This window comes from Chanodichthys erythropterus, chromosome 7, assembly GCF_024489055.1.
Source record: "Chanodichthys erythropterus isolate Z2021 chromosome 7, ASM2448905v1, whole genome shotgun sequence".
Lineage (NCBI taxonomy): Eukaryota > Metazoa > Chordata > Actinopteri > Cypriniformes > Xenocyprididae > Chanodichthys > Chanodichthys erythropterus.
This window is the reverse complement of record NC_090227.1, coordinates 26,811,773-26,836,039: the sequence shown is the minus strand read 5'-3', so window position 1 is coordinate 26,836,039 and position 24,267 is coordinate 26,811,773. Positions and strand designations below refer to the sequence as shown.

Genomic DNA, 24,267 nt, shown 5'->3' with positions numbered 1-24,267 from the left:
ATGACGAACACTTTGTAAAGATCCATTTGAGGGTTATATTAGCAGTGTAAACTTTGTTTATGCACTGTTCAAGGCAAGCGCGAGCTCCGTGGAGCATGAGAATTAAAGGGCCAGTAGCCCTGAATCGGCTCATTTATAATGATGCCCCAAAATAGGCAGTTAAAAAATTAATTAAAAAAAATCTATGGGGTATTTTTAGCTGAAACTTCACAGACACACTCAGGGGACACCTTAGACTTATATTACATCTTTTTTAAAAAAGTTCTAGGGCACCTTTAACACTTTTTATTCATGTTTGTAGTTCTAAATGAATCCTTGTCCAAAGCGCGATGGGTTGTGGTTCATTTTAGCTGTTAGAGTGTACATGGATCTGAACTTCGGATTGTATCTTTCTAATTTCTAATTTTTGGAAAAACTAGGCCGAGTATCTTTGAAATGGATAGTATGCAAAATGGGAGGCAGCAATTGTCTTTGAAGTGATATTAAGAAGTAGTGCTAAAGATACTGTACAGTATCTATTGTGTTTCTCACATTATGACAGTAGATTACACAGCACTTAGGATGACTAAGAGCAATTTAACTGATAGATAAAAATATAAAATGTACAAAGACAACCCAGTATGATGACAAAAGTAACTGATAATAATTGTTTGTATTGTAAACCCTGCTTGTTACTAATATCCTAGCTGAGAACACCAGCATAACTAGTCTTCAAGTTCTGAAAGTTTCCTTTTTTGGATTAGTTTAGTTTTTTCCACCCTTTTTAATCTATTGTAGACCCATTTTTGAAGAGATCTCTCACTCCTTTTCATTCAGTCATTCTTTCATTCTTTCGTTTGCCTTTGGGAGAATGATGTATTAGTCTTTTGTTAATCCATTTTTTGTCCTTTCGAATTCAGTGTAAAGTATCAAAATGAGAACAAAAAGATGGCGGCCATATTTCTTTCCAGTGTCGTCAGTTTATTCATACGACGACTGATTAGCTTGAATAATATGCACACAAAGTCATTCATAATGAGAAAATGGTTGAGCGTGATTGAGACTGGTTGATTTGTGCACAGCATGTGACACTAGAATGAGAGGAAACAGAGAATTGTATGTTTGAAATAATACTGGGCTGTTTTTGGTTGGAAGTCAGCCTTGGGTTGTGCGCTCTAGGTGGTCTCGCTATAACTGAAATAGCTTCAGCTGTGACTAATAAGACTGATAGAGTCTTTGCCATACTGAATTCATCTATTTCACACTGTGCAATGAAACAAAATACAAATAAATGAAATTAACATTGGAATGAGGCTGGGTTACATTGATGGCTCATAATATGTTTCTTGTTCATTCAGTACATATTTTTTATATGTGACTGAAAAAAAGTATCTTAAATATAACATGAGTTTACCAGTAGAGGAAAGTGGGGTAAGCTGTGCCACTTTTTCTTAAGTTGCTCTATAGGCAAGTAGAAATGGTTCAGTGTAGCAAAACACTGAAGCTTTGAAGCTTTATGAATCTTTATGACTCTTTTGTTTCAAATCAGTGGTTCAGAGCATGTATCAAACTGCTAAAGTCACGTGAACCATAGGAATTTCTAAATGTTTCGAAGTAATCACGGTAACGAAGCCTCGTTTACTGAAATCATGTGACTTTGGCAGTTTGATACACACCCCGAACCACTGATTCAAAACAAAAGATTCGTAAAGCTTTGAAGCTTCATGAAGCAGTGTTTTGAAATGGAGATACTGTCTCTAGATATTGTTAAATAAAGTCGTTATTTTTTTTTTTTTTTTGGCACAAAAAAAGTATTCTCGTTGCTTCATAACATTAAAGTCGAACCACTGCTGTCACATGTAGTCAAATATGTCTTTAGTACCTTTCCGGGCATTTGAAAGTGTTCTATTTAATTATAATTATCTTGCTGTCAATGGAAGCCTCACTGAGCTGTCGGATTTTATCAAAAATATCTTAATTTGTGTTCCGAAGATGAACGAAGGTCTTACGGGAACGACATGAGGGTGAGTAATTAATGACAGAATTTTCATTTTTGGGTGAACTAACCCTTTAAAGTAAGCAGACACGAGTCTCAATATTTTGGTCAATATTTTGGTATTTTGGTCAGCATGAAGCATTTGCATTCATTCAGGTTTATTATGGGCTTGTTCTTGTTCGCTGATTTTTCTAGCAAGATCTGGCAACACGAATGAGTTAAGTCAAGGCTCGTACTGCTTTCACTGTGATTCACCGCACAAACAGAAGAGAGACGCATCTCTGATGCATATTAAAAAATGTCATTATCAACTAGTTGTTCAGTTCGGTTCCGTACACACTGCATAACATTTCTGTAAATATGGTTGTCACTACCTGTATTTTTCAGGCAACCGTGCCCTGGGGGCGTCGATTCACAAGGTATTCAAAGAAAAACTGCATAAACAGAACAGACCCGAGCTCAAGCAAGCTACAGTGACAATGGAGGCCTACATAAATGAGAGATTGTGCGGAAAGGTTAGAAAGTACCCACATTTGTACAACTCTAGTATGAAAGAATACAAATATATTTATATGGTATTACCTCGTAGCGAAAGATTGCTCCAAACTATGCATGCATTGACTGCCTGTGTACGTGTACGAGTCAAATGAAGTATTATTTGCAAGGCTGTGCACCACGTAAAAAAAAAAAACAAAAAAAAGAACTAAGTATACCCAAGACTTTACCCACGCACATTTTACTCCACATTTTGTGTGTGTATATATATATATATATATATATATACACAAATTTATTTTAAATAAATCTATATTAATTCATTTTAAAAAATCTATTTATTTAAAACTTTTTTTTTACCTAGCTTATCCACTGAAATATCTTACCTTGCTCTCAGACTCTAACCAGTGTAGAATGTGACACTCTCAGAATACCTGAGCTCTACCTGTCGGGAAACAAATGTTATATTCAATAAAAATCAATCTCTCCATTGGAGTTTTAAGTCTGGGAAACTGGGTAAAACTTCTAGGACACACCATACACTGAGGACTATGTGTTCAGATGTTCCAGTTCAATTTACTGTGTGTAGGTCGATAACTGTGAAGGCTTCTGGTGGGAAGGATCTCACAGGATAGTGTTCACTCTGATTACAGAACTGTGGACAGACTGTCTTTGTGAATGTCTGTGAAAGTTTGCAGGTGGCACTCTAACTAAGTCCATGTCCATGTAGGAATCTGCAGTTAAACCTAGGATTGCCCCAAGATTTTGGGACGATCTGAGGAACTTGCTCTGTGTTACTTTATAAAGGATGTTCCAAATACTTCCCTTGCAGGATGAATGTCAGTGCTTTATGGTTCCTGATCCTCAGATAATTCCCACAGACCATTGTTCACTGCTGTCTTAGACAGCTTGTCTACCTCTATGGCGGCAGATCTAAAGCAGTAATTAACCAAAGCTGATGCTTGTATTTGAATGTACAGCTGGTAAGGTGGTTTAACAGCAAGAGATTGGTTGTTTGACAGTGTTCAAGAGGTCAACATTTGGCTGGTTATTTTTGGTTGCTGGTAGATGTGGTAACTACATAATATGGCTTTAAAGGGTTAGTTCACCCAAAAATGAAAATTATGTCATTTATTACTCACCCTCATGCCGTTCCACACCCGTAAGACCTTTGTTAATCTGCGGAACACAAATTAAGATATTTTAGTTCAAATCCAATGGCTCCGTGAGTCCTCAATAGGGAGCAATGACACTTCCTCTCTCAAGATCCATTAATGTACTAAAAACATATTTAAATCAGTTCATGTGAGTACAGTGGTTCAATATTAATATTATAAAGCGACGAGAATATTTTTGGAGCGCCAAAAAAAATAAAAAAAAATAACTTATTTAGTGATGGCCGATTTCAAAACACTGCTTCATGAAGCATCGGAGCATAAATGAATCAGTGTGTCGAATCATGATTCAGATCGCGTGTCAAACTGCCAACGGCTGAAATCACGTGACTTTGGCGCTCCGAACAGCAGATTCGATACACTGATTCATCTGTGCTCCGAAGCTTCCTGAAGCAGTGTTTTGAAATCGGCCATCACTAAATAAGTCGTTATTTTGGTTTTTTTTGGTGCTCCAAAAATATTCTCGTCACTTTATAATATTAATATTGAACCACTGTACTCATGAAACGATTTAAATATGTTTTTAGTACCTTTATGGATCTTGAGAGAGGAAGTGTCATTGCTCCCTATGGAGGCCTCACGGAGCCATCGGATTTCAACTAAAATATCTTAATTTGTGTTCTGAAGATTAACAAAGGTCTTACGGGTGTGGAACGGCATGAGGGTGAGTAATAAATTACAGATTTTTCATTTTTGGGTGAACTAACCCTTTAAAAAGCATTGTTTCAAGTTAAATACTTTTAGGAGGTCAAGCACCATCCAAGATACATATAATTTTCTCCAAGTATTGTAGACCTTGGATGGAATCCAGGATCACAGATGCTTTGAAGATTAAAAGTCATTATAATCTGGTCTTTTATGACACTAATGTCCCAAAGACATCAGATGTTGTATGATTTATTATTGTAAGCTTGACTGCCATTACACTCTGTACTGAACAACATCCTTCATCTTTGCTCAAACTCTGAACCAAGGTGCTTTGCTTCACTGATCAGTGCATCCTCTCTAGATCTTGCACAGTGCACTTTGTTCTGTCTTTTTTCTTTTCTTTTGGGTCAATAATGCAGTACGTTTGAGCTCAAACCACAGAGAAACAGTAAATTCTCACGTTAAGATGTAAGATTTTCTTTTTGTTGTTATTTAATTCTTTTTGTAAAATGTAATCTTGTATACTGATTGAATTAATTTGAATTAATTAACTGTTTGATTGGGTTGAAAGTCACTAACCAATTTTCTAGCATCAGTTTGATTATTTTTGTGTCATGAAGACAAGTTATATTACATAAACAGTTTTTTAAGAATGCATAACATTTAACAAATGTACAAATACTGTATATATATCACTAAATCTTTTTTTGCACATGTAAAATTTAATTTCTTTTTGTAAAGCATTTTACAAATATGATAAATCAATAGATATTATACATATTTTTAATATTTATATAGTATATTTAATATTTTAATATCAGTAAAAAAATATATATATTGCATGCGCAAACACATTGCTATGCAAACAATGCTGTTTAATGAGTTTATTCCAGCAGGGAATTGAATAAAATACAGAATATGAGACACAGGTGTTGCAGATGTGATAAGATTACAGGTTACTTTGAGAAAGGGCAGAGAAAAACATGAAGAAAATTGCTCCTACCTTCAGAAATGATGCACCCTAAGCCAATAATGACACCATTGTGTATCTGATTATTGCAGAAAGCTTAACAATCCTCTGAACTTTTCCATCATCATCTCACTCTTGTCCTCCTCTTCCTCCCTTACTATTCTGCTGTCTCTTCATTTTGAAGAAACAAGTGAGGATGCCCAAACGCCTCTGTAATGTTATTTTCTGCGTGCTGGGCTCAGTTCTGCTGAAAACGATATAATCAGGACGGTGCCGACAGAATCGTTGCATTAGATAACTGCAAAATGCCTTTCAGGTCTGTCTTTTACACCTTAATGTGTTGAGCATACTGATCGAAGCTCAATTTTGCTGGTAACAGCAAACTTAAGCTTCTCTCTTAATGGTGTCAGTTTAGATTGAAGTTTTTGGTGAAATAACACAACATATTAGTATTAAGAAGCCTTTGGTAGAAAGTACTGTGTTTTTTTTGTTTTTGCACTTGTGGTCTGAATCAGTGGCTTTAATGATGCTATTTCTCAACATCAAGATACACCGATACACCAAAGAGATTGAGCTTTTCTTTGTGAAGAGAACACAATTGCATCTCTCTTCTCATGAATTGAACTATTGCTCAGAACTTTTAAGGCCAGGTCAATGGGGCTGTGTCCTTTTGAGCAGGGGTTTTCAAACTTTTCGATGCCAAGGGCCTCCAAATATGATTATCACTGAGGGATTCCCTTCTTAAAATATAATGGCAGCTATATATTTTTAAGTATAAAAGGCTTTTTTAAATTTCTTAATGTTGTTGAATGTCTTGAAATCGATCAAGCTTTATAACTAAAAATGTATGTTGATTGTCCAGTAAAGTAGAATTGAGTGATGGTCAAGTTTTCTTAGATAGGTTCAACTGCTCAGGTTTGATTACAGCTCCATGATCAGGGTAAGAAGCTAACAAAAACAAGCCACGAAATATCACCATTGTGTCCTCTGTTAAATATGTACTCTACATTCATATCTCTTTCTTACTCACCTGCATATTAAATGCAGGCCTTGTCAGCATGTCTCATGTTAGTATCTCGATTTGACAGCTCCCTGTATAGGAAAGCATAGAGAAGAAACTTTCATTTCCTCCATCGTACCTTCACATCACAGATGGTATATAGCAATGAATGATGAATATTTGTGCAAGTGTGTATATTTGTGCATTTCACAATGTGTTAGACAGTTATAGTGATCCTGTGTGTGTTCTGTCATGCTGTCATCTCTGACTTCCCTTTCACGCAAACAGACTGGAGTATTAAAAAAAAGGATAAAAGGCCGCTCTCTGTTCAGCCCATTATTTCCATCTTTACTTTCCTCTCTTGTGTTCCTTTGCCATTTTCTTGCCCTGTCTGGTGTCCAGTCACTCATTTTATGTATCGTATTCTCTGTAAGCCTCTCTTTCTGTCTTTCTCCATCAGTCTCAGAGGTTTTAATAAGCTCCTCTACTTTTTTATACTTACAATTACTCAGTAACTTCCTTTTCTTTCTTTTTCTCTCTATATAGCAATAAAGGTCAAATGACATGTCAGCTAGGGGGTTTAATAGCCCAGGGTCAGTTATCTAATTGCTGATTGCTCATTAACAGTGTGCAGCCGTTGACAATAAAGAGGTCAGAGAAATATATATATATATATATATATATATATATATATATATATATATATATATATATATATATATATATATATATATATATATATATATATATATGTGTGTGTGTGTGTGTGTACATATTTCCTGTATTTTCTGTTTGTATCATAATAAAGACCAAAATAAATAAATATGGATGGTCATTAAAACATCAGAACAAAATGGCTTCTTTGAGCAAAAATTTGTATTTAGTGTGACCTTCTGGACTTCTTCCATTTTTCAAAAAAAAAGAAAATCTGAGAAACTTCATATTTTTAAAGTTTTCTTGGTTTTCCAGTCCTTTTCCATTCCATTTAGGTATAAGAGAGCCAGGTTCCTGCTATTGCTCAAGTGTAGGGGGAGGTCACTAAATACTTGTCACTTCAGCCTGTAGAAGTCTTTCTATTTCTGTTTTAATACTGCATACAAATTTCCAGTATTTTCTGGTTATATTCTAATAAAGAGACTGAGAAATTATTATGTGGTCTTTATACCATTGCTAAAACATCTAATGGTTGTCTAAGACTTTTGGCACAGTATGATATATACTGTGCATCAGAAGATGGGTAAGAAAGGTGACTAAAGTTACTTTGAATGTGGCCTGGTTGTTGGTGCCAGACGGCTGGTCTGAGTATTTCAGAAACTGCTGATCTACTGGGATTTTCACCCACAACCATCTCTAGGATTTACAGGGAATGGTCCGAAAAAGAGACAATATCCAATGAGCGGCAGTTCTGTGGGTAAAAATGCCTTGTTGCTGCCAGAGATCAAAGAAGAATGGCCAGACTAGTTTGAGTTGATAGAAAGGCAACAACTGAAAGTCACTTGAGGTCTGAAGAAGAGCATCTCTGAAAGCACAACATGGCGAACATTGAATCAGATGGGCTACAGCAGCAAAAGACCACATCGAGTGCCACTCAGGAAACTAAGGCTACAATTCACACTGGCTCACCAAAATTGGACAATAGAAGATTGGAAAAATGTTGTCTGGGCTGATTTCTCTGAGTCTCGATTTCTGCTGCAATATTCAGATGGATCATGTCAACCCTTTATGACCACAGAGTGTACACATTTTCTGATGGCTACTTCCAGCAGGATAACGCACAATGTCACACAGCTCAGATCATCCCAAACTGGTTTCTTGAATATGAAAGTGAGTTCACTATAGTCAAATGGCCTCCACAGTCACCAGATCTTAATCCAATAGAGCACCTTTGGGATGTGGTGGAACGGGAGATTCATATCATGGATGTGCAGCCGACAAAATCTGCAGCAACTGCGGGATGCTGTCATGTCAATATGGACCAAAATCTCTGAGGAATGTTTCCAGAACCTTGTTGAATCTATGCCACGAAAAATTAAGGCAAGATGTACCTAATAAAGTGGCTAGTGGAGTGTATATAGAATGATTTCTGAAGGATCATGTGACACTGAAGCAATGGCTGCTGAAAATATATATTTAAATATTTATTATTCTTTACTTTTTCTTGAATGTAAAGATTATTTTTATTTTATTTTATTAATTTCATTTCATTATTTCATTATTTTCTTCATGTCATCTTCATGTGGAGCTTATGAAGTGTTGCTTGGTCTGAAATTAACCTACTATGCAATGATGTTCTATAGAAGATTATATAGCCGGCAGCTAATTAGACTGGTTGCTCACTGAAGCTATGCAGGGTTGAGTCTGGTCAATACCTGGATGGGAGACCTCCTGGGAAAACTAGGTTGCTGCTGGAAGAGGTGTTAGTGTGACTAGCAGGGGGCGATCAGTGGTCTGTGTGGGTCCTAACTCTCCAGTATAGTGATGGGAACACTATGCTGTCAAAAAGCACCATTCTTTGGATGAGATGTTAAAACAAGGTCCTGACTCTGTGGTCATAAAATATCCCAGGATGTAAAAAGAGTAGGGGTGTAACCTTGGCATCTTGGCCAAATTTTTCCATCATTGGCCTCTGTCCATCATGGCCTCCTAATCATCCCCATATACTGATTGGTTTCTTCGCTCTGTCTCCTCTTCATCACTAAGCTGGTGTGTGGCGGGCGTTCTGGCACAATATGGCTTCTGTCGTTTCATCCAGGTGGATGCTGCACATTAGTGGTGGTTGAGGAGATTCCCCATTCCATATGTAAAGTACTTTGAGTACCCAGAAAAGCACTTTATAAATGTAGTAAATTAATTATTAATTATTATGTTGGCAATTGGCATATAGCAACATGTTTTTTTCCTAACTTTCTTAGTATTTACAGAGAAAAAAAAAAATACACATTGCATTGGAAAACTGGCAGTCTTAGTTATATACTTTTTTTGTTAACACACATGACATCTGATTTTCCTCTCCACCCTGTTACTATATGACAGTACCACAGTAAAATTACTGTTTATAGTAGTTGTTTTTATGAAAAATAATCATAATTTATTAAGAAATGTGCTGACTCTACTCGTGATGATGACCTAAGGTGCAAAATTAAAGGATAAATGGTTCACTTAGTTTGGCATATACTGGAATATATATGTCAAAATAAAAAAAATAAAAATTTTATTTAACCTATCTTTATTTTGGTAACACTTTATTTTACAGGATTCTCATTGCGTTTATTACATGTTATTAGTGTAGTAATAACAGTAAATTATGCCTAATTACATGTTACCCTAAACCAAACCCTATTCCTAACCTTAACCCTACAGTAAGTACATGTTGTTTAAGGGTTAGTTCATCCAAAAATGAAATTTCTGTCATTAATTACATACCCTCATGTCGTTCCACACCTGTAAGACTTTCGTTCATCTTCAAAACACACACAAAAAATATTTTTTTAATAAAATACAAGTTTTTTTTTTATTCCCCATATAAAGCAACATAATTACCATCATTCAAGATCCAGTAAAGTAGTAAAGACATCATTAAAATGTGACTACAGTGGTTTAACCTTAATGTTATGAAGCAACGAGAATATTTTTTGTGTTAGGGTTAGAGTCTGACAGGGTAGAGCAGAAATTGTTGAATAAAGTCATTATTTTTGTTTTGTTTTTGCGCACAAAAAGTATTCTCATCGCTTCATAAAATTAAGGTTGAACCACTGTAGTCACATGGACAATTTTAAAGATGCCTTTAATACCTTTCTGGACTTTGAAAGGCGGTTATTAAAGGATTAGTCCACTTAAAAAAAAAAAAAAAAAAAAAAAAAAAACATTTCCTGATAATTTACTCAACCCTATGTCATTCACAATGTCCATGTCCTGCTTTCTTCAGTCAAAAAGAAATTAAGGTTTTTGATGAAAACATTCCAGGATTATTCTCCTTATAGTGGACATCAGTTGGCCCCAAACGGTTGAAGGTCAAAATTACAGTTTCAGTACAGCTTCAAAGGGCTTTAAATGATACCAGACGAGGAATAAGGGTCTTATCTAGCGAAACGATCAGTCATTTTCTAAAAAAAAAATTAAAATTATATACATTTTAACCATAGACGCTTGTCTTGAACTAGCTCTCGTCTTCTTCTCGTCTACTTAAATTGTCATATACAATATGCTAGTGCAAGTATATAACAATTAGTTCAAGCTTTGACCTGTGGAGGGCAGTAATACAATTAGCACTGTCTACACTGCTGGAATTCTAATAGAGAAGAAGAAGACGAGGGCTAGTTCAAGATGAGCGTCTATGGTTAAAACGTATATCATTTTTTATTTTTTTTTAGAAAATGACCGATCGTTTCACTAAATAAGACCATTATTCCTCGTCTGGTATCATTTAAAGCCCTTTGAAGCTGCACTGAAACTGTAATTTTGACCTTCAACCGTTTGGGGCCAATTGATGTCCACTATAAGGAGAATAATCCTGGAATGTTTTTATCAAAAACCTTAATTTCTTTTCGACTGAAAAAAAAAGGGACATGGACATCTTGGATGATATTGGGGTGAGAAAATTATCATGATATTTTTATTTGAAAGTGGACTAATCCTTTAAGTTGCTTTCAAAAATATCTTAATTTGTGTTCCGAAGATGAAAGAAGGTCTTACAGGTTTGGAACAACATGAGGGTGAGTAATTAATGACAGAAATTTCACTTTTTAATGAACTAACCCTTTAATGAATATTAGTCAGTACTAGAATTTATAATTTCACTTAAATAAGGACCCCTTAAAATAAAGTGTAACCTTGTTTTTTTTTTTTTGGATTTTATGTTAAATATATAATGGTGAAAATATTATATAATAATACATTGTTATATAATATTTTAACTTGTTTTTTATATATCTCATTTTTATATCATTATTATATAATATTTTAACTAATATTTCAATATAATAACTTGGTTGTTATACAGTATATAAGAACATATTGTACACAGAAATTTTTGCACAATTTAATAAAATAATGCAAATAATAAAACATGCAGTTTGGAACCGGGTTTCATATGCAAGTAATATTTATAACTTAATTCACCATTGGCAGGTGTAGCAAAAGTTGCTTTTAGACCTGCTCACATTGATGGAGAGTCTCACTGAATCTCTGCTGTATCTAGTGGACTCTTGAAGGTGCTTGACAGCTGTGTTGATCACAGTTTCTTATGTGGTCTTTGAAGGGAAAGACATACTCTGTGTGCTTATAAGACACAGAAGTTGTGTGTTTGAGAAAGACTGATGGACATTGTGGTGAAGGAGCTTCTTCTTTTGGCTGTGAATTATTTAGCTTGATGCAGTCACTGGCACTCTGATTGAGTTTTGCACAGCACCGTCTGTTAAACACCATGACATATTGTGATTCTTTTCTCTATTTCTAAGCTGTTAAACACAAGATGGCTGGGTTGGAATCCACATGGGGAAGCAATTTTTATTGATCATTTGAATTATTATTTGAATGCAATGCTACAGGCACTAGGTCAGAGCTATTGGAGGGTAGCCTAACCTTTCTGAGCTGCAGTAATTACCCAGAAGAGCCCATAGCTCCATTACACGCAGAACAAAAGAAATGTGAAATAAGCCTGAGAAATAACCAGCAATGACTTATTATTATGTAAAATGTTGGGTTTGTGCCAAAGCTAGCCCTTTAACTCTGCTGTTACCCACATACTGTCCACACTTAAAGTCAACATAAAATTAAAAGTACACTATTTATTTTAATACATAGTATTATTATTTTTGGAAACTCTGATTCTGTCTGTTTTTATTTTGTTACGTTTTACAATTCAATCAGAAACTAAAGCATAAATTCAAGTGCTGACTCTCACTTTTTTTTCTTTTGCATTTGCTAATACATCACATTAGGGAAGTAAAGTAGATTTCCTGTTGACTTTAAATGTCCTTAAGCTGCTACGTCTGCAGCCGCACTGCGAGTAGGTGCTGTTGAATTAGTTCAGTTTGGCTCACCCATCATTAACCCTGACCCCTGATCTTTCCTGTCACACAGGAGATCAGTTTAAAGGCAAGGAAGTACCTGGGCTATCCCACAGTCTCCTGCAGCTGAAGTGCTATTTATAGTGTGCATCATGCTACAAGGAACAGATGGTAGACATGATCCTATTAGCACCATTAACGTACTCAGTGAACGTGAGCACGCTGTGTTTCTCACCTGTACTGTATTCTCAAGTTGCACACGGACACAGACTGCTGTTTCTTATGCTGGTGTCAGGCTTTTTTGTGCACTTATTCTCCTTGAGTCCTGCAGCAGGTATGTGGAAATGTCCTCGCTCTCGCTTTTTTTTTTTTTTTTTTTGTATGCACAACCGCAGACACAACATACAGTAGATGTGTTGTTTCAGTATATCTTTAGTACATTTGGATTGCACTGGTATAAGAGTGTACGTGCGTGCATGCATGCATGTGTGCGCCCATGTGCTTTCAGGTGTTTATTAAATTTAATTTAACTTTGTTAGTATTTAGTGGAGCGTCTTTCACACATGACTAAGAAAGAAGCCAATTAAAAACACCCCCTTTTTAGCTGCATAATCTCTTTTTAAATGTACTGCACTCTCTGTGTGCAACTTTGAAACCATGTAAAACAGAGATGCCTAAGAACTTCTGATCAGTGTTGTTATTATTTGTTATTATAGTATTAAATGATTAGTTCACTTTAAAATGAAATTTACCCCAAGATTTACTCACCCTCCAGCCATCCTAGGTGTATATGATTTTTTTTTTTATTTCTGATGAACACAATCGGAGTTATATTAAAGGGGTGGTTCAGTGTTACCATTAGCGTTACCCCTTACCATTCGTTGTTACCAGAGCCGTTACATGTGCTCCAGTGGAAATGTAAATAATGCCGTCTATATTGCTGTATCAAATTGAGCCAAATCAGACCCAGATGAAGAGGGTCAAGCAGAACCTCTACAATCGCGGCTTTTAAAGGATGTTTCTGAATGGTATTTCATTTTGTATTTGTGTCAAAGTATTTAGATGCTGTCACTGCTGTTTGTTAGCTTTCAATATACAGTTTTATCCTGATTAAAGCTTTACTGTAGCCGAATACATGACTGAGTAGTAGCATTTTTGTAAAGGTATCATTTAATTTTTATCATGAACAACTGTTTGTCTATGAACATAGACGTTTGTTGGTGTTTGTAGAATTTAGCTAACTGGCTAGCGAAGCAAAAATGGAGTTGCTCTTTGTAAATGTCCTTGATGCAACCAAAAATAGCAAAATAACTATACGTTTAAAAGACGTGTACAAACATTAAAACGTACTTACAGTTTGAAGCCAATAAACAGCAGCTTCTGCTTTTAAAGTGGGAACTGCTTCTTTCAGTAAAGGCCTTTGTGCAAATCCAGCATTAAACTCATGTAGATTCTGGAAGCTGTCTTCAGCGCCGCATCCAGTGTAGAAAATATCACAGATAATAATGGGTTCTATATCTTTTGTGTTTTTTATCCGGTGTACACAACTCTACCGCTTCCATTATGCTGCACGACATGGCGTCGCCCATGTTTTTCATCTAATATTTAGATTTTATTTCAAATTTATTTCAAATCAGAAAAAACTTGTAACAGTAACACTGCTTCCAATGCAGTTTAATTGAAGTGAAAGAATTAGATATTCATAGATGAGCTGTAATTGATCACTGTCTAGCAATTAGGGTTGTCAAAAGTACCGAATTCGATACCAAGAAATTTTAAAAATGGGACGATACCAGCATTTCCTCTTAGCATTTTGAGTGCAGTTGAGTGGATTCTTAAACACCTCTGATTGGCCATTGCGTTCACTTTTGAAAGCAGGCGTTTATCAGCGGATATCAATCAATCAATCAAAAAAAATTTTATATAGCACAATAAGAACAACAGTAGTTGGCCATTGTGCTGTACAACAGGATAAATATCTAAAAAACAAGAAAGGCTGCAAAGCAATAATAAAGGGAGTTCACATCAGAAACACTAATCAGAATGAAATCAAAAACAGTTGTAAGTCTGAGAGAAAAAGTAGGTTTTTAACTTAGATTGGATACTAGTGGATAGTCTTAGGGAAAGAAAGCAAGACTATTCCACAATTTTGGACCAATAATAGAAAAAGCATGTTCCCCCCGCGTCTTTAAGTCTAGAGCTCGGAACCATCGGCAATGTTTGATTAGATGACCTCAAAAGTTCAGAGAGATATTTTAGAGCTGATCTATTCAGGGCATTAAAAACAAAAAATATATAAGGGATCTGCCAATGGATGCCTACTTTCAAATGATCCCGTGTATATCTGTGTGAGCGCTCAGTGAAGAGCGTCAACAATGTCTATTTACAGCATGTTTTTAAAGCATTGATCATTGTAGCCATACACAGACATATCTGTTGAGCATGTGAACACAATGGCCAATCAGAGGCGTTTAAGAAACAGTGCTCAAAATGCTAGGGGGAAATGCTGGGATTGTCACATTTTTTAAATTTCAGTACTGAGTTCGGTACTTTTGACAACCCTACATGCAATACATACTAATAAAGCAGTTTCTCTGCTAATTCAAAATGTATGTATTAACAAGTACATCTATTTTGAATTTTATTTATTTATTTTTTTTATGTCCAGGTAGGACTTATTTTGTTTTCCACTGATTGAATGATGATTTGAGCAAATGATGAGTGAACTATATGTCCTTTACAGGATAAAATGCTTTGATTCATTTTGTGGCATGTTTCTCGCTGAAAGTCTTTCTGCATTCATTAGCAGTTCACATCATGCAGGAATTCAAACACTTAGTATCCTTCCATCAAGTATTAGACATTATTAATTGATAAATGGATTCTTCCGAAGCATCTAAATTGGTTGCCATGGGAGAATTTGTATGTCATCAGCTGTAAACTGAGAGAAAGGGCATTAAATGGGGCAAGACAGCATTCAGTGGTGGAACGGGACTGCTTCACACCAGCCTGACAGCCAGTTCTAACAAGCCGTCGCCATGGTAATGCCATTGGACGCGTCAGGCAAACATGACCTACTTCACAACCTCTGACTCTCACTGATGGAGGCCACATGAGGGTGATGGTTATTGGTCAGGAAGCTATCAATCACAAAAGAGCCCTAGAGACTCATGAGGCAGTGCACTTCATATTCACATTCAATAGAGTTCATTATAAAAAATGTGTAGATGTGTTTGATGATATAACACTAGATGTGATACTAAACACAATGTACACAATAATAGGGTTATTTTCCCTTTAAAACGCTCTTTGGGTTGGCAGCTGTCTAGATTTTGTAACTGTGCTATTATGTTTCTCATAATTTTTAGTTGATATACCTGGCTGTAGGTACGATTTGCATAATCATCTTTGTTTTATTGTCCTTCTTCTGTTCCTTTTGGGGGCTGGTCATGCCAAAGAGAAAATGGCTTTGTCTTGCCTGTTCAATTGTGTGAATTAATGCTAATAAATGGAATAGAAATAAATTGATTCGGTTCCCCCTCTGAAGCTGAGAATGGTCTTTCTGCTGTTTTAGACGTTAATGAATGCATGGCTCTGTAAGCACATTAGGACTGAGAGATGTGACCGCTCTCTGCCTCCCTCTGTGGAGCAGGATTGAGTGGTCTTTTCATGATACCTTTCAATTCACAGAATCCCAGCAGTCCGAGAGACATTCCATATGCAAAACATAAACATCCCCCAAATTCATTGAGCTGCTGGTTGGTTTTTCTCTTCACAAACACACAAGTTCTTGGAGCTGCTTCATTATCAAAGCCATTATCTGTGGTATTACTTCCATCCATCTCAACATGACTCTATGGCATTTAAATTAAATAATTCTACCAAAGTCCAGCCTTCGTAATAGGAAAAAGAGAGATAGAAAGAGAAGAGTGAGTGAGAGAAGGAAATGGAAGTGTCTGTCTATGTGTATGTACTTCACTATATTTTTGGGGACAAATTGTACCCAGAAGTGAACTAAACCTGTAAAAACTTTCTTTTTTGAAAACACTTCACTTCTGAAAGAAGTCTTTTATGTTCCCCAAGGCTGCATTTATTTGATTAAAAACAGTAATATTGTTAAACAGTAAATTATTACTAGGGCTTGACGTAAACTTTTTTGCTTACTAGCCACTGTGGCTAGTGGTTTTCCAAAGTTACTAGCCACTCAGTATTTGCACTGGCCACAATTTTGACATTGATACCGTGAGGAAAAAGTGCCACATGGATATTTTTAATATTATCTCATAATTTGGTAGCAGGTATATTAGGCTGCTGTCACTGATGCACGGATCCATTATACTGTTACATGTGTGTTTACATTCACTTAAAACAGGAAAGGACTGTTTACGTGACTACTCACCAAGACCGGCATTTGTCATTATTTTGTGTGTATTTGACTGTTTAAGCACACTATATAAGCAGTGAAAAGAACTCAGTTTAGTATATGGAGGCACCTTTATGTGCATGTACTTTGGGTGCGAGCACAAAATTTTGCGCAATACGCATAATCCCAGGTCGTAATTCAAGGTCTGTAACACCAACAATATTTATCTGGAGCAAATGAAACGAGTGAGTTAGGGGAGGTGGGTTAGTGTGTCAAACTCACTGTCGGAGAGGTGACAGAGCGAGAAAGCACATCTGGTATTGTGTATCTGTTCTGTGGAAAATGGTTATTGGAAGCATTATTTTTCAGTATCAATATGTATAGAAAAATCTATATTTTGACACCACTACACTGCAAACAATTTATTATTTCAAGACTTCAATTTAAAAATGTATGGCTAATATATCATATATAACATTTGGGTGTTAATGTCAAGCCCTGAAACTCTTGTCTATATTAAAGGTGGTAAAGAGGGTGTTTTGTTTTATACATTTTTGCAATATTACTTGAAACTGTCTTTACTAAGTGATAAAAGACTATTTATTAGGTGCACTGAAAGGAATATTATTAATATACATCATCTGTGCACGAGGTAGGGCCTTAAAAACATCAGCCAATCGTTTACGCGATCATCGCATGGCTTGTCAATCACTGCTATTGTGAGAGATGTGCGCGGATTGGCCCTCTGGCTTGTCAATCACTGCCATGACGTTCCTTGTGAGAGACGCACGGCTGCGCGCTCCAGTAACTTTTCACACTCTACATGCGCCGCATGCAGGGCCGTGCACAGACCTTTTGAGGGGCATGTGCTGAAACTGAAAAAGGGCACCCCCCCCCCCATATATATATATATATATATATATATATATATATATATATATATATATATATATATATAGGGTTTCAGGGCTTCTTTAAAAATAATTACAACAGCAATCTTCTGTGAGCCATATGTGTTTGAAGATGTTTGACTTCATTGTGATCCAGGGATGTCCATCTCAACACATTAATACACACACATTACATTCTGCATGATAAAATATAAAGAAGCACAGTGACCTTACGATTCTGTAATGTTTTTAGTTACTACAACATTACTGTAGTAAAACCATGTTTTACTATGTTACATGTGAAGACGAGCGGGGAGTATACAATACTAGATTAAAAAAATTATCTAGCGAGCAAATACATATTACATCGTAAACATTAACCATACTGTGTGACCATATATAATATGATTAAATGTTAATGAATTAAGCGTATCAGCAGATAGCCATCACAAATCAAAGAAGAAATTCCTTAGAAATATATTTTACCTAGCTGACGACGGGGATCACTCAGTCGCTTTTTTGTCAAACTCAAATGCCGTTACGCCGGGTTTTTGACCAGCGAATATGTGCAAAATAAAAACGTTAAAACGATGGCATCACATTAGGCTACGTGCTACGTCATCATCAATATGAGCGCTCAGTTTTTGGCCAAAATCTCAATTTATAAAAGATGTAATACTACTGTACTGTATGCACAGGCTATACCCTTTCGATCGTGAGTTTAAAATATTCTAACTGTCTCCCCAGAATGAGTTTTTTTAAGGCGACCGTTATTTTAGAACGTTTGCCTTTAATGTTTCCATGGCGACTTGTCTTGCGTGTCACGAGCGCTGAACGCAGCAACAATAACACTGTATGACAGATGGATCGCTATTATTTAGTTTTTCCTTTTATATTTAAAATATTCGCAAAATTGCTTACCATGATATCAACTATACGATATTCCGATTCTCAAATATGTGTAAGTGAGTGTGCTTTGTCGTTTTAAAACCTTTATAAATGATCTTTATCTTGATCTATAATGCGAGATGGGCGCCGCCATCTTAGTTTGCGCTGCAGTTCACAGAGTTCTGTCAGTCGGATTTACAGCAGGTGAATTCATCAATTTCTCCCGAAATATATGCAAGTAAGTGGCTGGTGAACTGGAAGAATAATAGAGTAAACTTTATAGTTACTTAGGCCCATTATGTGCGTCTGATATGAATAAATGTCGGCAAATGATATTTGTTATTGCTGCTTCTACTGATGTCGGACATCAGTGTGTATTTTATAAAACTCTTAATGTATTGTTTTAATGGTGATTATGCATATTTAAATGTCTGAAACCTTAAAAGAAACATTATGTGGCTGAAAACGCTGCATAGCTGTGATATATGACAAGAGCTGCGCGTGTCCCTCTCGCAGCCAGAGCGCGAAAGCACAGTTTGAATCTGGCAGTTATGTGACGTCGCTGAACGTTCGAAATCCCATATGTGGTACCGTACGCCCAGGGGCACAGAAATAAAAATCCCATATGTGGGACCGTACCGCTCAAAGGGTTAAGGCTATTTGTAGGCTATTGGCTATGACTAACTTAGAAGGCAAATGCTAGCCCCCTCCCTCTCTCTCCGCCGCCGGTCTCAGGCTTCAAATGCATAAAATATGAAACTTCATAGACATACCAAAGTTTCTTTCGTAAAGACAACGTTGTAGCCTACTTATTCAAACAACAAGATATTTATTTACCGTTGCAAGACGTTCAGCTGCTGTGCTGTGGAACTTCAGTTCGCGGCACTCAGGGGGCGGAGTTAAGAGGTTTGACTGACAGTTTGTGCGGATCCAAAAAGATTTTGTCACAAGCTCTTTTTAATACTTTTATTAGGCTAAATATATTTGTAAATCAGACAGACAGACGTAAAGGGTGACCAATACCATTGATTTATTCAAGAAAATAAATAAAATAAAACACCTCCCAAAAAAAAGGGCACTTCGGAGTGTAAGGACAAAAAGGGCATGTGCTCTGCACAGGTTGAGCCCTACCTGTGCACGTGCCTGGCCGCATGCAATGTTTTTGTCAGGAGACGGGAGTAACAACTGCAGATTATGAGTTACCTGCGGTGAGTCCGACATAATGAATCCACTAAGTGTGTGCGCGGCTTTAAGTGTAAGGCCGATTATAAATGTAAATTGATACTTATGACTGATCGCGCTCAAACGCGTCCAGTCAGAGCCAGTTCAGTCTGCGAATACAGTCGGTGTTCAAATTCCATGTGAAAGTATATAAATCTGCTTCAGGAGCAGGAAACTATCGCTGTATGTTGAGCACAGTCAGAATGTTTTAGCTATTCGTAAAATGTGTGCCCGGCTTAATAACACAGCGAATGCCGGTGGTAAACAAACACTCGTGCACGAGTTTTGGGAGGCGTTCACTTAAGGAGGGGGATTGTTCTTCCGCATGCGCTCATTTCAAAAACTCAGTCGACGAAAACATCCTCTGTACCACCTTTAATATATATTAAAATGTAAATTATTCTTGTGATAGCAAAGCTGAATTTTCAGCATCATTACTTCAGTCGTCAGTGTCACATGATCCTTCAAAAATCATTCTAATTAGAGGTCTGGACGTGCTTTAAAATGAAACCCGAATTCTGCTTCCCACAGGAAATACCATTTTGCAATATGCTAAATGTTCAGATTGTATGCAACGATCATTGCCGGAGAAAAAGAGAAAAAGCATATACAGTATTTACCAATTATGAAACTTTGCTGGGTGAACAGGTGTAATATATATATATATAGAAGAGTGTTGTGAGGAAGAGATCGAGTGAGCGAGTTCATTACCTGCATTCAGATTTAGAATTTTCCTTCAGGTCAGTCCTGTGTTCATAATAAAAAATCTGTTTAATTGTCCGATGTATTATCTTGTCCTTTTAACAGTTAAGGGGTTTTCCTGTGACTGACAGCGTTAGTCAAAGCATTTGTCAGTTGCGTCTTGTTCCGTGTTCACAACAATTCAGTCTTTGCTACTGACTGACACACTCTTAAAGACAGTCTTTGCCGCCATCTAATGGCGTAATAATGTAAATTCTGCTGCTGTTCACGGCAGTGCCAAAGGAAGTCGACCGGAAGTTGAAGTCGGCCGCGTGCTGCCATCTTGTAGCAGAACTTCACTTGCGTTAGCATCCCATTGACTCCCATTCATTTTGGCGTCACTTTGACAGTGAATAACTTTACATCTGAGGCGTTTAAAGACTCCATTTGTCCATTATTTATTTCCAAAGATACACGACAATGTATAAAGGGCTCCATTACCTTCAATGTTACATTATGGCCCCGTAGAAACAGTTTTTGTAAAAACAAGCTAACGATTGCGTCATAACCACTCGACTCTCTGTCGCACAGTAGCGAAATTACCGTACAGACAGGAGGAGAAGCTCGCAGACAATCGGGGAGATTATCTTAATATGGCGTACTGGCGTTACATTTTAAAATACTATACAAAATAATTAATCAGAATACTTACTCCTGCTCACTCACGCCAAAGAACTCCCCACTCAAGCTCGCCGTCTCTGCAAGATTAACGATGGCAGTTTGCACGCACAGCTACTAGAAGATTTACATCTGTCAGACAGGTTGCGGACGTCATCAAGCTTAGTGTGAGTCTGCGCGTCAGAAGCGGAAGTGCTAAAAATCGCTAAAAATGGGCTTCACTTGACTCAATTGAGTTCCAATGGGATCGCTGTGTCCATTTCTTTGACTGTCTATGGTTCACGGTCAGGGACTATTTTTTCCGGCGGAAGGAAGGATTTTAGTAAGAGTTAACTTCATGGAAGTTGCATTGTTACATATTTTTGGCTTAAATTTTTGTATTGTATGGTAACAATTTTATAAAAGCAATAAGGTACTCGAGGCTAGTGCTGTATCGTGAATAAGTCACAGCTGAAAGGGTTGCAGGAAGTCTGCTTGTTGATTGTGCAGTTGTGCTGCTTAATGTTATTGTGCAAGTGATACATTTATTTATTTAAGTAGAAAGTTTTCAAAAGCAATAGAAATCTTTGGTAACATTATAAATGTATTTACTGTCATTTTTGTTGCGTTTATATGTAATATATATGCAATATTTTTAAATATTGTTTCACCAACCAATATTATTAAAACAACTAATTTCTATTAACACATTTTAAAGTGTAACTTATTCCTGTGATGTCAAAGCTGAATTTTCAAGTCATTTAACATGTAATAGGCTTAACAGTGCCCCTTACTTTGTTATAACTCTTTAATTTTCTGAAGAAAAGGAGGGAGATGGGAGTGCTGATAGAAATCAGAATGGTTTAATAACTCATCTGAAGAGACTCCCCCCTAAAGACTGAGTTAAAAGCCCTGTCCCTGCAAATGGTCCTCAGGGAGGGTGTAGTTAATAGCGTACAGGTGCAATCTCATGATTTGTCTGGACCAGAGTCTCCGAGTGAGGTTTAAACTTGTGCACCACAGAAGATTATTTTAATGTTGTGCCCTGTAACACTGAGTGTTTGTCATGAGCAGACTACTGGGAGTGATTTCAACAGTCATTACCCACTGACCATTTTTACTTTTGCTCCAATGTCAGAGAGATTTTAAACTGGGTTTTTTGCCTCTTAAATACATGTTTGGGTATATTAAAATTGAATATGTTTATTCAAAGTTTTTAAGTCTAACAAAACAAACATCCTAGAGGAAATTATTGCTTTGAGGTTGCCATTTCATAGCTCAGGACACTGGAGGTCTAAGGGCTGGCATACACCAAGGAGTCGCCGAGCGTCGGTCAGGCTATTTTTTTAGTCAGACCGCTGTCACTTTAGTCCGGCCAGTTGAGCATGTTGAATTGGTGTTTGGCCATCAGGAAAAGAGATCACTCTGATTGGCTGTTTAGCTTTGTAAACCAGCTCATGAGAAGAAAAACAAAAGTGACAAAGCAAACAAACAACAAAGACAAGTGCGACACATCCATATCCATGCGCATATCCAAGTGTTCATGCGGAGTGTGGAAGCTGAATGACATTGAGACACCGGTGCAATCACTTGCATTTTTTCCTGACAACAGCGGAAACAACTTAAAATACTCAGTCATTTTTGGTCATACAGATAAGAGTAAGCGTGCGTTCACACTTGTCATGTTTGGTTCGAATAAAACGAACCCTGGTGCGATTACTCGGTTAGTGCGGTTCATTTGAACATATGTGAACGCTGCCATCCGAACTCTGCTGTGCACCAAACAAGCGGACCGAGACCGCTGAAAAGATGGGTCTCGGTCCGCTTCCAAACTAACTCTGGTGCGGATCGAATGATATATGAACGCAACACGGACCAAAGACATGTAACCGAACCGAAAACAGGAAGACGAGACCCTAAAAAGGACAGAATCCTCACGCATTTTTCTCATAGTCGTGAGTTTGCCCATCACAGGCATCAGACACGCGTTTCCACACAGCAGATTGTTTGTGTGTGTGACAGAGGGATACACGTTGCTGTTCTGCAACATTTTGCAAAAAACATTTTTTTGTCATATACAGCAAACATCTCCTCACTATCCGCTAGCTACCTGTCCCCTGAACACACTGTGAAAAAAAAAACGCGGTCTCTGTAGTTGCCACAAGCGCTGAAAACGGCAACAAAAACTACCTGGTGCAGCCTGGACCACGAAACATAATAAACATGCTCCAGCCAATAACCGACAAGAAAGATTTTAAATGTGCGTTCAGGAAGCACGGAGGGGAGGGGTAGGAGGAGGAGGAGGGAGGGTCTAGCTAGCCTCTGTTTTGTTTGACAACACTTTGAACGTCAACAGAAAGTTACTCCACCCAGGATCACTTAGAGCGCCTTTAACTCACAGACATGACAAATGAAGAGTTTCATTGCAAAACGAGATAACTCTGTTTTTAACATTTTTGTCAAAACATGTTTATTATTATGTTATCATGTTATTATTTTGTTTTATGGTGCTACTTAGCTATATTTTTTAAGTTATGAAGGTGTGACGAGCAGGGCGGGCGAGAGCCGTGAGGGAACGGCGCGAGGCCGGTGACGCGAGTGATAATGAGCGTCACCTGCGAGGCGTGCCGGCCTCGAGTCTCTCACGGAGGAGCTCCGGAGGCATAAAAGGAGGAGCGACTACCGTGAAGGACGAGAGAGGACCAGGCCTGGACTTTATTTTATGGTTTATTATGTTTGTGTGGCCGGCAGACATTCGCGAGGGTCTGCCGGCATTACTTTCGTTTTGTTCTTTGTTTATTTTATATTAAAGTTTTGTTGAATGTTCGCCGGTTCCCGCCTCCTTCTTCCCGTATCTACAGACCTCGTTACAGAAGGTTTAAATCAAAACAAACCAACTGCAGTTGAATTGATATTAATTGGAATGCACAACCAAAAAACAAGATTTTTGAGTTATCTCGTTTTGCAACGAAACTCTTCAAATATATCTATAGAAAGCTTGGAATGTCTACTTATAAATAAACCAATTCAAATTGAAAAGAAATACTCTCTGCTTATGTAATCTGTATGAAAGGTACATTTCTCTCTAAAAGTACGTCCACTATACTGCTGGCGAGATCAGCATCTTCAACTTCATCTTTATAGCCGACTCGGAAAACACTAGTTTATTAATAAAAAATTAAAATGTCTCCTTGCTATTTCATAACGCGCAGAATAGGCTATGTTGCGCCTATATATTAAACACTTATTATGGTTTAGTGTCCTTAAGTAATTAAATTAATATAATGTGCAATTAG

General features: G+C 37.1%; 1 protein-coding gene across 8 annotated transcripts in view; it reads left to right on the top strand.

The window, feature by feature from the left end:
• The window catches only part of shank3a (SH3 and multiple ankyrin repeat domains 3a), a 377,964-nt gene that overhangs the window by 49,985 nt on the left and 303,712 nt on the right, over nucleotides 1-24,267 (top strand). The gene's annotated exons all lie outside the window — the stretch shown is intronic.